This window comes from Balaenoptera acutorostrata, chromosome 2, assembly GCF_949987535.1.
Source record: "Balaenoptera acutorostrata chromosome 2, mBalAcu1.1, whole genome shotgun sequence".
NCBI lineage: Eukaryota > Metazoa > Chordata > Mammalia > Artiodactyla > Balaenopteridae > Balaenoptera > Balaenoptera acutorostrata.
In genome coordinates this window covers 91,531,483-91,545,672 of record NC_080065.1, presented here as the reverse complement: position 1 = coordinate 91,545,672, position 14,190 = coordinate 91,531,483, and the positions used below count along the sequence as shown (strand labels likewise).

The window sequence follows — 14,190 nt, the reverse complement described above, 5'->3', positions numbered from 1 at the left end:
TCCTAATTACCATTTCTCTTAAACACCCATCATTAAGGAGTGCACAAAATGCTTGCCTTAAAAGGATAGTTTCGTGGAGATTGCTTCTTGAGTATGTGTCAGCACAAAATGAAATCCCTGGGGTTAAGAAAAAAAGAAGCACTTACATGCTGAAAAGTGGTGAAAAATCTACAAGTTCAAATACCGCTGACTGAAAGGCAGTTGATGGGATGCACGTTGGTGCATCCACAAAGGCGGCTAGCTCTGTGCCCCACAGAACTGGTGGGCACATTTCTTTTCCTGGTGGTGGGTTGGCATTAAAAAGCAGGAACCCAGTTTTGTGAGAAGTAGCTTGTTTTGCCTAGACAACAATATACATCCAGCTTTGGGCTAAAAATGATAAGGAGTTGGCTTAAAGCAAAAAATAAAATAAAATCAAAGCAGTGACACATTAAAATAAAAACTCTGCATCATGATTTATTGACTTTGGCCATATCAATTTGCTAAATCATATGGATGCGATTTAACAAGAATGTTATTTTAAGAAGCTTTGCTCCCCCCTTTAATTTGACATGACTAAACCTGAAGCCTTCTGGAAACCACAGTTCAAAATGGTTTTTCCCCCTAGAGTTTTCGTCAATTTGCATTTAGAAATGTAATATTAGCTCTCATGTAGACTAAGGATTAATTTTGGAATATTTCTAGTTAATGGGAGCCTTATTCCAAAAATGAAGCCGGGTATCATTTGACATGAATTAACCGCTGTTCTCCTGAATTTCATATATTTTAAGGTCAGCTTTTGATTTATAAACATGCGTACTGGTGTCTAGTTTTATTCTTTCCCTTTTTCACTCTTGCATAGAACGCTGGGATTAGTCTTCCTTTTTTGAGCATTAGAAATGTTGCATTATACTTTAGGAGTTATCTCCATAAAGGAGACGAATAGGCTCAAGACAGTTAATCTGAACTTTCACGGTTTGGAAATCTTTTTTTTTTTTTTTTTTTTTTAGTTTGGGTGTACAGTGTTAAAGAGTCAGTTTAAAATTTATTTTGCCTGTGTGGACAAGGAACAACGTCCTCCTGGCATTCAGATGCTGTCAATGTTGCTGAGTTTTGAACTTCCCAGGGCATTGCAAGGAGGATACTTGTTTTTTCTGCAGTTTTTGGACGTAACGTTTCTTCTCAGCTGTGAATTTTCAAATCACTATTTAAAACATAGAAAGTAAAGGATTTCTGAATTGCAGTTGAGAGATAGGGTAGTTGAAAAGAGAGTTAGACCAGCAGTCTCTACATTTGTTGATCCCCTGCCAGCTCCCAATTATACTTTATCATCAAATGAAGGTATAGACTCTTGTGAGAGACTCCACGTTGGAATTTCCTTGAAGCTTAAGTAACTTTACATGGAAACAGTGTGTTTTTTCTCTTAAAACCTTTGTATATGTAGTTGTTTACCTTTTTCTGGAAGGTATAAGATGCCAACGCCCTCTGAAATAGTGTTCCCTGAACTTCCTGGGCTGCCTCTAGGGCCAAAAATAAACATCAGGTGTTAGGATCTGTGGACTCTGCGATTCTTATTCAGTTTTTGCAAGTGTGAATACTTTTGTGAGCAGTTCATTTCTTTTGCCTCTTTGCTCCTGGCAGACAGTGAACAGCAAGGTTCACTGGTGAGTGTGCGGTGGGCTTTCTCCAAACTAGTGGTTGTGGTGCATTTGAATCTTCAACGTTTATCCCATTCCCCTGGCCTCCTATCAGTGGTAAAAGGAACATGGCACGTAGGTGTTTAAATTATTTATCGTCATAATCGGCCTTTATGTTACACTGCCTTGCCAGGCCTCTGTTATTCTAGTGCATAATTGATGGTGCTCACAAGTGGAAAAGTTAGAAAAGCGGAAGTAATGTGCTGCAGCAGCGCAGGGCGTCCGCGGGGGCTCGGCTGCGGGGCGGGCAGCCTTCAGAAAAGGACCCCGAGTTTGGCCTGATTGGTATGAAGTTTAACAAATGACTCAGAAATAATGAAAGCAGGAAGAAATTTGCAAAAAGCAGAGTGCACATGAAAAAATAAATTAAATTTAGACTACTGAAGGACTTTTCCCTTCTTGTTATACCTCTGTGTGCATTTATTGGAAGGCAAGAAATGGAAAATATTCTGCACTGTGCATAAAAGTGCACTTGTGAGGAGAATGAGTTTAGTGCAGATTCAGTGCATATAAAGAAACATAAAATACTGAACTTCGAGGTAAATTCTAAAATGTAATCTTAAAAAAAAATGTAACCTTGGCCAAATTATTTTGAAAGGACAATTTTTAAACTTAGTTTAAATAAATATTTTGAGACCCATGAATAGATTAGGAAAATATTTTCAAAGAATGTCGTCAACAACCATATTGGAGATCTCTTATGGTGGATTAAAAAGTTGTATAGATACAGTATTATTTTCATTCTAGGAGAGTGTTTATTTGAGACACATCCTCCCAATTTTCTGTTATAAGCTTGCTAACAAGAGGGGAAAGGATGGGAGAAGGAAATGTTCTCTGGATAAAATTTGGTGAGATTTTACGTATATTTGAAGAGGAAGGTTGTGGAGCATCTGGCTAATTATAAATGTATAACTCGTATGTCTTGGTTAATTATGAAATCATAATTTATACAACTCAAGAAGTGTTACAGAGACGGAGAGAAGAACAAAGGAGGGGGGAAAGGATGCAGGAGAGGGGGATGAACAAGAAAGCAGAGAATAGTATGCTTAAAAAGAGGAGAAAAGTAGATAGTTGGCAGGATGGGGAATTGCAGGTGTAGTGAAGAGAACGAGGAAACAGCCAGTATTTGCTAGTTTTGCTTACCTGCTGTATCTGTGTTTTTCCCTGCTGGAATTTTCCCCAAGTGGTAGAATTTGGGGTAGTCTTGTAAGGTGCCAAGGCTTTTGTTGAAGGGCACAGTTCATAGCTACTTGAAATGTTAGAGGAGAGACAGAAAAAAAAATAACCTGGAGAAGAGAGGAGTGGAGAGCCAGTGAGAAAAAGACAAGGACAGAAGAATGGAGTCAAACAAGGAGAGTGGGAGAGAGATGGCAAAAAAGACAAGGGAGAGAGAAAGAAAAGGGAAGAGAGAGAGAAAAGGAGAGGGGGAGAGGAGAATTAAGGAGAGAGAAAGGGAGAGAGGAGAATGAGTTAGAGAAGCAGCCGGGTACCTCCCATCACGCTGTTTGCTCTTCCTTCTCTTACTCAGGTGCTGAGTTGCTGGTGGCTGAAAGGCTGTGCCATGGGGCCAGCGCCTCTCCAAGGCCTCCTGGAGGACCTAGTGCAGGGGCCCCCTTTCAAGTGGCTGCTTCCTTGCTTCCTATAGAAACTGGCCCCATCCCGTGATGGGTGATGGAAATCAGAGTGATGCCTAAGAAATTTCAAATAAATGCCAAACCTTCAAATACATGTGTTACTTGATGAAATCTGACCCCACGTAAAGACTCAAAAAGCCTTTCTGATAACTTTCGTTTTCCTCTTTTATTTTTCCCTAGGGGAAAATTAATACTTTGTGTTAAATCTTTTTAAATTGATAATGGCTAAAATATTTTGTATGATGGTTAAAATACCTCTAATAAATTAGAGATAATGTAAGAGGATGTAAATAAATATTTATCTTCCATTTTCATTAGAAAAATATACATCTCTGCATCTCCAAATTATACTTCATTTGCATTAAAAAGTAGGTATAAAATAAACATTTGATAGCAATTTTTTCATATCCATCAGTGTTCTATAGGAAGAACTGTTCTTGTGTTTTCACATAAACTAGTAATTTTTTTGATGTCTAGGAAAGCTGTGTTTGCTCTGTGAATATTTACAGTTATACCCTTTTAGTTTTATGATGGGCAAAATTTATATATATACATATATATGTATATACACGTGTATGTCTGTATGTATATTCCATATATATATGGAAAGTATAGAGCTTATATAAATTTTTAAATATAGGCTTATATTTTTCTCCCTGGCCTATTGTTTTAGATACAGAATATTCAGAATTATTTACTAATCATTTATTAATTGTTTAAGATAACTAAGTAGAATTTACTGAGTATTGTAATTTTTGATTGTAGACTGACACTTAAAATTTTACTTCTATTAAAATAATTGGTAATACATGCACATAGTAATTTTCAAACAGCACAAAAGCAGTTCAAAGGTACAGAATGAAAATGTCTCCTTTCCTACCCTTTTCCTTTTCACTAGAGGCAAATATGTGAGACTTTAAGAAAATCATTTAAGATACCTAAAAACCACATTTTTGAGATCATATGCTAGCCCTATTGCATTTATTTTCTGTATATGCAGAAAATAAAATAATTATGTGTAATGGCTTGTTCATCCTTCCTCCTGTCTTTCTCACACAATTCGTTTTTTAATATTGTAATATTAATCAGGATTGATGTCATTCTCTTTCCCAGACCTCAAAAATACTACCTTCCTTTGTCCTAAATAAGGACTTCTCTTTTCAGAGACCTCAAAAGACCAAGGGACAGCTTGAATGGGACTCACATCCATTTTATTTCAGCTTCATATTTCATCCTTGAGTTACATTGTAATTTTGTTTTCAGTTGCCATTACTCATTGTCAACATAATATTTAGTATTTATCAAGGGTTCTCAGGGTACAGTATGGTGTGGCATTTTCAATAATGTATAGAATAGCTGCTTTTCCAAACCATGAATAACTTGTAGTCTAAGTAGGAAACAAAAAGAAATACTTTCAATATTATATATACCTAGTGACAAATTTTCATAATGAATGGATTTGGGAAAGTGGAGGAGGAGGTACTCAATTTATGCAAAGTATTTATTTTAGTTACTTTGTGTTTTGAGTTTCAGTTTATATACTAATACATTTTTGAGACTGTGTCTAACATGAACCTTCTAAAGCGCTACAATGTAAATAACTTAATAAACCTATTACTTTATTTTAAAAGTTAAAGTCCTCTTGGTGCTGGCAATACACAGCATTTGATTCATGTAAGACTTCTTCAGAGGCAGCATGATATACTGGCTTCTTTTAGATTTTAGAGCTTAAGCTCTAGAACTAATTATCTGCACTTAGTAGCTATGTAGTCATAGGCAAATTCTTTAACTTCTTGGTTCATCATTTTTTCCTATCTGTAAAATAGGGATGAAAACAGTACCTACTTCACAGTGTTGTTTTACGCATGACATTGAGTTAGTATACATGAAGTGCTTCGTTCCGTGTGTGGCACATTGTAAGAAATTAATAAGCATTAAGTTTTATTATTTATAGGTTATAGGCTACTGTGGATCTAACCTAGTTAATCTTGATGCTTTATTTTAATTTATTCTCATTGAGTGATGACGTATTTTGAAACTAAGTATTGTATAGGTCTGATAGTGAAAATTAATGTATTTCATAATTGACAGTGAGCAGTGCTAATGAATAGGACTTATTCTCCTCTAGGAAAAAAAAAACATGTTTGCAGCTTGTGTAAACCTCATTTTGGTAATTGAAATTGAAATTCATCATAATATAAAATACATGATTCAATAAATGAAACATTACACTTAAATATATATGTGTATTTACAGCTGAGAATTAGTGCCTTATGACACAGAAACAGTGGCTTAATGCTCTTAATGCTAATGTATTCTTATCTTAAGTAGCATGCTCCGTTGTTTTTGGTGTGTTGTAAATGACCAGGCAGTATTTAATAAAGCCTTGGCTTGTATTCTGATGACGAAGAAGGTTGCTCTGGTACAGACATTTGCATGCTAAACACTCCTTTGGTGACAATTCCTCAGGTGATAAAGTGGCTAATAACATTTATTATTATATCTATGTGTAGAAAATGAATGTTTCATCCCCATTCGTTGGGAAATAAAGAGATGAGAGCTCAAATCAATTCATCCAGGGACTCTAATATCCCTCTTTAGTAATATTTTTATGTTAATTTCACCAAAATTAACAAACAGAAATAAATGGAAATAAATCACTTAAATATTATTATGACAAGAAGACTGAAAGGGGGGGTACACATCATTTCTTTACTAGAAAAAAGCAACAGTTAATGAAGTAACAGAAATCATTATAGCATATTTGTTGATGCTGTGTAAAATCGAATATCAGCCATGAAGAAAGGCATCTCAGAACTGTTTACAAGTAAGGCAAGCTTGAGAGTGAGTCCTGCAGCTTTCGGCTGGGGATGCAGGAGAAATGGTCTGGAGATGAGGCTGGGGGTTACAAATCCTTTCTATTCTTAATAAAGAACAAGGCCCAGGGAGGGCTCTGTGATTGTCAAGGAAATGTTGTTAAGAAATATTTTTCTCTTAAGTTAAAAAAAATCAAAACCAAATCCAAATCCCATTACACTGAAAGTAATGCTAAAACAGTCTGAGTTTCATAAATGTGTTCTTTGAGGCTGCTTATAATGTATGTAACACCAGAACGATATTTTTCAGGGCTAAGCACATAATGTGGGCTTTTGGTCCAGCAGAGCTGCTGTCCATAGTATAGATGTCTCATTAGCAAATTTATAGAAAATATACTGTGTACTCTTCTGTTTTCTAGTATAAAGACTTGCGAATTTTAACGTGGTGGTTCTGCTTTTACTAAAGCCATTAACCATCATTTATACACAGTAACGCATTTTAATTGGACTAGGGCTTCTGTTCCATTCCAGGACCTATGTGCAGCCAGTGCTTATTAGTTAAATAACATTGCTAATCAACGCATAAGATCTTACTTCAATAATGAGTGATCATCCATCATGGTAGACCGAAAACAGGTTTGTGACGCTTGAATTTATCAGTTGTTTTAAGCTAGCAAAGAAATTGGCTTTCACTATGTCTGTCAGCTATAGTATTGAGATATTCATTGAATGTATACTTAATCTCCTATACTGTAATTTAAGAAAACCAAGCTAACTATGTACAACTGAATTGCACATTTCATTAAAATTTGAAAATCATGGTAACAAGACAGGGATTTCTGAGTTATAATCAATAAAACTAATTTAATTTAGGGGTAGCTGAGGAGAAAGACGAAAATCAAGTACTGTAGTTTGAATTATGGAAAGTGTCACATTTAATTTCACAATTGGTTCTGCTGTGTTTGGGGATTTAGAATAATTTTATACCTTAACATTCAATCTTTATTTTACAGTGAATAAGCTAATTTTAGATGACTGTTTAACCTGTGTCTGCTTGCTATTATGGAATATTAGCTTTGGAATAATCTAGTAATTCTTACTTAACGCCAGTTAATAAAGAATTAGAATTATAATTTTGGATGTAAACAGAGTGCTTCAAATTATCACGTGTTATGTAGCTTATATAAATTGTCATTAGTGACAGGAAAAGAATCAAGGCATGCAGCCTGATGATGATTTTTTTCACTTGTCTTGGTTTTGCTTTGTTCATATATGTTGGAAGAAATTGGCTAGTTGTGCATTTAATAATCGTGCTAACTTATTGGTGGTTGCTAAATACAGAAATGTACATGAGCCAGTCTCAAAACACCTCACCTGTCAAGTTTAGAGTGTATGTCAGCTAAGCCACCTGAAGTCAAAAGAGCCAACTAAATTCACTAGATTGAGTCAAACCACTGATTATTCAGGGGAGAAAAAAAGAACTCCCTTGTTTATTAGCTCTGAGTAGAATTTTATATTTTTTTATAAATTTATTTATTTATTTTTGGCTGCATTGGGTCTTCCTTGCTGCACGCTGGCTTTCCCTCGCTGCGTCGAGTGGGGGCTGCTCTTTGTCGCGATGCACGGGCTCTAGGTGCGTGGGCTTCATTAGTTGTGCAGGCTTAGTTGCTTCCCAGCATGTGGGATCTTCCCGGACCAGGGATCGAACCCGTGTCCCCTGCATTGGCAGGCGGATTCTTAACCACTGCGCCGCCAGGGAAGTCCCATTCTGAGTAGAATTTTAAAAATTAATTGCTGCAGTCTAACTTTAGAAGTTATTTTGGTGAGTTTTTCTTCTCTCAATTGATAAATCTCCCAGCCATATTTAGATGTTTGCATTTTGGGTTGTGTTAGGGCCAATCTTGTGCATGTTAGATAGAAGCACAGAAAGTTTATGGAAACATTAAAATTAACCTGATAAAAATCACTGAAATTACTTTTGAACCGTTTGTCTTGACTGTATTAAGTAGTTGGCAAGTGACTGTTTATATGTAACATATAATTTTTGTGAAAGCCATATTTTTTCTCTTAAATAATGTTATTCATGGAAGGAAGTTTTAAAGGTAAACAATGAATCCGTTGTATAAAGCAGCCACTGATTTTGCCGAGACTCTCATGTATGTTGTTCCATATGCATAAGAATAAAGTTAATTAGCTAAACTTACTTATGACTTTGGTAGGGTCATTTTCAAATGACTGCTCTTTTGGGGTGAAGTTAATCCCATGACTTAATTTTCACATGGGAAAACTATTTCTGCTGCAGAAATTCACCACCACTTCAGTTGCTGAAGTTTATGGAGAGAGTCTTTACAGTCAACAAAGTTAGTAAAAGTGATATGTGGAATTTGGCAAAGAAATAAAGATACCTGTGCTGGGACTTTGGGGCCACATGTCTAGAAGGAGGGGAAGAAAGCATTTTTTAAAGCTAAGCTTAAACTAAATAAGTGACCTACTTTGTAGTAGTAAAAATTATGCTATCAGCAAAATTATTGTATTATACTTAACGCACTGATAGTTAAAACTTTGGAATTTTATTAAATCTGCAGTCATAGTATATGGTGAAAGAATGAAAATCATGAAAGTTGCATAATGTCCCTGGTTATCTGGTAGGGTGGTTTTAAGGAAAATATGTGAAGGGTGTTTCTTATGCAGGTGGCAATGCTAAACTTCAACCATGACTTTTATTGTTGTAACTTAGTCTGTGGTCACTGTGAAGTTAGCATTCCCTTTTAATTATAGCAATAATTGTTGTCCTGATTTTGCCTATTTAGGATGAATGCCTTGACAAAATTAGGGTAGCTGTTTGCGGTAGTGTAAAATCCAGTTACACAGGATAAAGGCCTGTTTCAGACCTGATCCCGTAGATGTTTCTGGAGCAAAAGAAACACCATTTTAAAGATGTGATTTGGATAAAGTAGGGGACTCTCTCACTTGATATTGGAAAAATTTCTACATTTTTGGTTTCCTTTTATTGATGTTCTTTGGAATTTGGAAAGGAGGTAAGTTGGAAACAATACCACCCTGTTCAAAGAAATGAATTTTTAACATCCTGTAAGACTTTACCAAAAACTTCTTCCCTGTCATTTTTGAGTGGCTGGAAAAAGAATTAGCACATCCTTAGGATCATAAAGGATTTCTCTGCCTTCGTAATTTACGGCATTGACAGAGTAGTGAAGTACTTTTTTTGTAAGACTGCCACAACTGCCTCCCCCCCCTTAACAAATGTTTTTGCAAGTAATAAGGCAAAATTACAAACGATAAATTATTGTAGTGGTGGCTGTTCATGAGCCTGCCCACCCATTCATGCTGTATAGCCCTTTATGGAAAGTTGTGTTTAATGCCATGTAATGAGTCCTTAGAACTGGTGTGCTCTCAGACACTTTGATGGGCTGTTAAATTTACAAAAGTTCTAGGGCTATAAATTATCATTAAACATTAGGAGAGAAAGAGATGAGTTTTTCTATGCATTTCACATGATTTATTTAAACTTCTAAACCAGGAAGCTGAAAAGAGGTGAGGATTCGGTGCTTCTGTTCACGTTTTGGAATCTAATCAGAACTTGGTACATTTCTGGATCTAGATCAGAGAGAAGTTTACATGGAAACAAATGTAAACCTGTGTTAAATAGATCTACATGATGGATAAAGGAAAGTGATTTTCCGTTAGGCCCATTGTTGAGCAAATCGTAGGACCCAAGAAGTAAGGTTAATTCCTGGTTATTCAGAGGAGATGGATCTTAAATATTACCAGTTATCTTCTTCCTCCTCCTTGCTGCCCACCACCTCACTGCTCATTAGCACCTTCACTGGCACCCCTAGAAGAAATCAAAGCTAGTAAAACTCATTTGGAGAGAGGCATACCCTGTGGTGGTTAGGAGAACTCCCTTGGATTTAGTTAGTTCTGGGCTTGTATACTAACCTGTGGGACTCTGAAGGCAATTACTCAAACTCAGTAAACCTCAGTTTTCCAGGAAGTAAAAATGAAATGGTAATATTGACATCAGAGTGTTGTTATGGAGATTGAGTTAGAAAATGAGTGTGAAATGATTTACAAGGAGCCTACATAATGGCATAATGGAATATTCAAAAAGTGGTAGCCGTTATTATTGTTTTATATTAGTTATGCCATTTTTAAAAATTTACGTGTAGATGATTTACAATATTAGTTTCAGGTGTACAACATAGTAATTCAATATTTTTATAGATTATACTCCATTTAAAGTTGTAATAAAATAATGACTGTGCTGTACAATATATCCTTGTAGCTTATTTATTTTATGCATAGTGGTTTGTATCTCTTAATCTGCTTATGCCATTTTTGCAGAAGTCTTGATGGACTATGATACTGCATAATATAATGAGATGATAATGATGTGTTTAAGTCACTTTTTTGAACCCTTGCTTCACATATTTAGTCACCTGGTGAATGACCTCCTCTGGGTAGTGAGTGGCCCAACCCTACTTTCTGGGACAAGGACCCTTGTCAGTGGCACAAGTGCCGGAAGCAGAAGCTGGTTGAGCACAGAACCACATCTTCCAACTCTGGACCCTCCTGGTAGCTTCTTGATGTCTCTCTGTCCTTACTCCTGTCCCCCAATCCATTTTCTGCTAGATTTTTCTGCTAAAGTTATCTTTTGCCAGGCCTATCTGGCTAACTTATCTGGTTACATTTCAAACACATGAATGTGATCACATGTTTTTGTTTTTGGTGTTTTTTTTGTTTTTTGTTATTGTTGCTCCTGTGTGTTTTATTGTGGTATCATTGACATATAACATTATATTAGTTTCAGGTGTACAACATAATGATTTGATTTTATATATATTGCAAAATGATCATGACAGTAAGTCTAGTTAACATTTGTCACCACACATAGTTACAAAATTTTTTTCCATGTGATGAGAACTTTTAAGACCTACTCTCTTAGCGACTTTCAAATATACAGTACAGTATTAACTATAATCATCATGCTGTACATTACATCCCCTGAATTTATTTAATCTTATTACTGGACGCTTATTCCTTTTGATCACCTTCACCCATTTTGCCTACCCCCCTCCCCTTGCCTCTGGCAACCACTAAGTATCATGAGCTCATTTTTTTTTTCTTTTGATCCCACATATAAGTGAGATTATATGGTATTTGTCTTTCTCTGTCTGATTTATTTCACTTAGCATAATGCCCTCAGGGTCCACTCATGTAGTTGCAAATGGCAAGATTTCCTTCTTTTTTATGGCTGAATAATATCCCATTGTGTATGGATAGGTAGATAGATAGTTAGATAGATAGGCATATTACATATTCATTTAACATTTTCTTTTTTCATTCATTCATAGATGGACACTTAGGCTGTTTCCCTATCTTGGCTATTGTAAATAATGCTGCCGTGAGCATGGAGGACCACATCTTTCTTTTGCTTAAAAACCTTTGATTGCTCCACATTTCCCAGAGGATGACTCTTTACCTTCTGGGCCCACCTTCTCATATTAATCTTTACCATTGCCCTCCCACGCACTGTTTTCTATTCTAGACATACCAAATTACCTTCCCTTCCCTTAAAGTTCCATGCTTTCTTATTCCCTTTCACAGATTTGGTGGTCCAAATCTGAAATATTCTTATCTCTCTTCTCTACCTTATTGGTTCCTGTTCATTCTTCAATTCTCAGGCCACATTAGTTATTCCTGCTTCTATGCACCTGAAGTTTTACACACAAAACTCTATTATTGTGCTAATTATTTTACATTGTACTTATTTGCCTTTCTCCTTCCTTCCTCCCTCCCTTCTTTCCTTTCTTTCATTCTTTTTTTGCCTGTATAAGTTAATAGTAGGCACTTTCCAAGTATTCCTACTTCCCCTGGACTCTGTTTCCTTCATTAAACATGGTAGTGGGCATATAGTTCATGCTCAATAAATGTTTACTGAAGAATACATATCCTAAAATGACTGATTCTTGGGAAATGATGAAATAAGAGCCTTTTGCAGCAATGTCTTAAATTACATTGTGTTACATTTGCCTAATATAGTGAAAAAATACATTTGACTTTGCCCCTTTGAAAAGGAAAAAGATTGTGAAGCCATGCTGAAAATACAGGACCCATATTAAGTCAGAATATGTATTTTTTAAGTATCTCTTTTAATTGACTTGGTACATCTAGTTTGGGAGACAGTATGTATAGATTTAGTCAATAAAGAAATGGTTTTTAACTTTAACATTCATAAATATGTAAATGCATGATCAGTTTAAAGTAAGTAATTTAGAGTATTTGGTAATTTACGGTTACAGATATTGACAGATTGCTGCTGAATTGGTGGTGAAAGTAAATGAAACGTGGCTAGCACATTCAGGAGTTGCCCGAATGTGGGGATCTTGTTTTTGTTTTTTAGAAAATGAGAGATGCCAAGTGTTAACAAAGATTGTGTCAATATTCTTTATTGTTGCAGATTTGCGCAACATCATTTATAAATGAAAATCAGATGAAGGTTGACAGCACTGGAGTTGTTAGATTACTTGGAGGGAATGTGTCTAAATAAGGCAGCCTGCATCTCCTATCTGAGAAGCTCACTGGGGTTTGCGATTGTCAGAGTGCAGTGCTCCTGCAGACATCTACAGCCATTTAGTGCCCTCGGGCTGATTTCTTTTGGAGATCTATTTACAAATGGGAAATTGGAGAAGTCAGAATTCTGTAGCCAGAGGTAGAAAAATGGGTCTTGGCTCTGTGTAGTGCCTTTTGGAGAACTGATTAAGCTGTTTCTTCTTTTATTTGTAGAATATGATTGCATCTGGGGCGTAGATGGTGGTGATGAAAGATAGAGGAAAGTCCAGCTCGTGGAGAAATCAGAAAGGAGCCTGATGTAGATTAGAATTTGCCAACTTGTGTGTTAATTTGATTTTGTTTTTTTAATTTGCCAAGGCAAAGGCATGGCAAGGTAAGATGACATGCAGGGTCCAGTAGAGGCATGCCATGTAATACATTCAGATAAGTCTCGGTTTCTTAACATTTTTGCTCGATGCCGTTGGCCCATTAACTCGTTTGACACATATTTATAGAGGCACCCAATTGGTGCGAGGCTTGGTGCGAAAATGAAGAGAAATGAAGCTGGGCACATCCCTTGAGGAGCGGGTGGGATGGTTTTCGTAAGCAGAAATACTGAAAGAAACCTTAATCCTTTTTATCTTAGTGGACGTTTTCCAAGTTTTATGTTTCATTAATTAGGCAGTCAGGCATTTTATGACATTTTTGTCAGAGACTCAAGTGGCATGTCACACATTTTCTCTTGTTGCGTGTAGTAGTTTTCTCCAAAATAGCAGACCAAAGTGGTTTTCTCCCTCCTCATTCTAATGTGGACTCTGAACCTTTGGTGTGCTGAAACTGTCAGGAAAACTGTGCCTATCCTGTCATGGCCAAACCTGACATTTCTGAAGATCATGCCAAATGTATTTTCTGACATATTTCAGTTGATTCAAGCTGAAAGAGACTTCTTATCTTTTGATTTGTCAGTCTACTGGCCTGAGGAAGATGGCTACAGTCCCTGGGAATCATGTGACATGCAGAAGCTGAATCACTGTTTTCAAGTGCTGTCAATTAGTGTTTAGAAATGGAGGGAAAAAAAACAATGCATGAGAATGTCACAAGTTCATATAATGAATTTTGTTTATAATGAATTTCACGCTCACACATTTCCTTACCAATAGAAAGTAACTGAAATGCATCAAGATTTTATCATCGAATTAGCACTGAAAGCTTCAAATTTTCCTTCTATGGCCTTACCTGTTCAAAAGAGGCAGAGGAGAATTGTTGGCAGGACTAAATATGAAATGTTTGAATTGCATACATGTTATTCACATAAAGATATTGTGCCTAGAATGGGCTTGGTAATGGTAGGAGCTCAGCAAATCTGTTCGATGAGTGAATGGAGGGTTGTAGATAGTGTGCTAAGGATACCCTTTTTTTTTTTTGCTTCTTGAAATGCATGCATTTTAATCTACATATTTCATATATCCACTGGTTTTTAAGTGGATATCTTTC

The 14,190-nt window shown here is 36.1% G+C and overlaps 1 protein-coding gene across 2 annotated transcripts in view; it reads left to right on the top strand.

The window, feature by feature from the left end:
- The window catches only part of EFNA5 (ephrin A5), a 278,192-nt gene that overhangs the window by 35,135 nt on the left and 228,867 nt on the right, over positions 1–14,190 (top strand). The gene's annotated exons all lie outside the window — the stretch shown is intronic.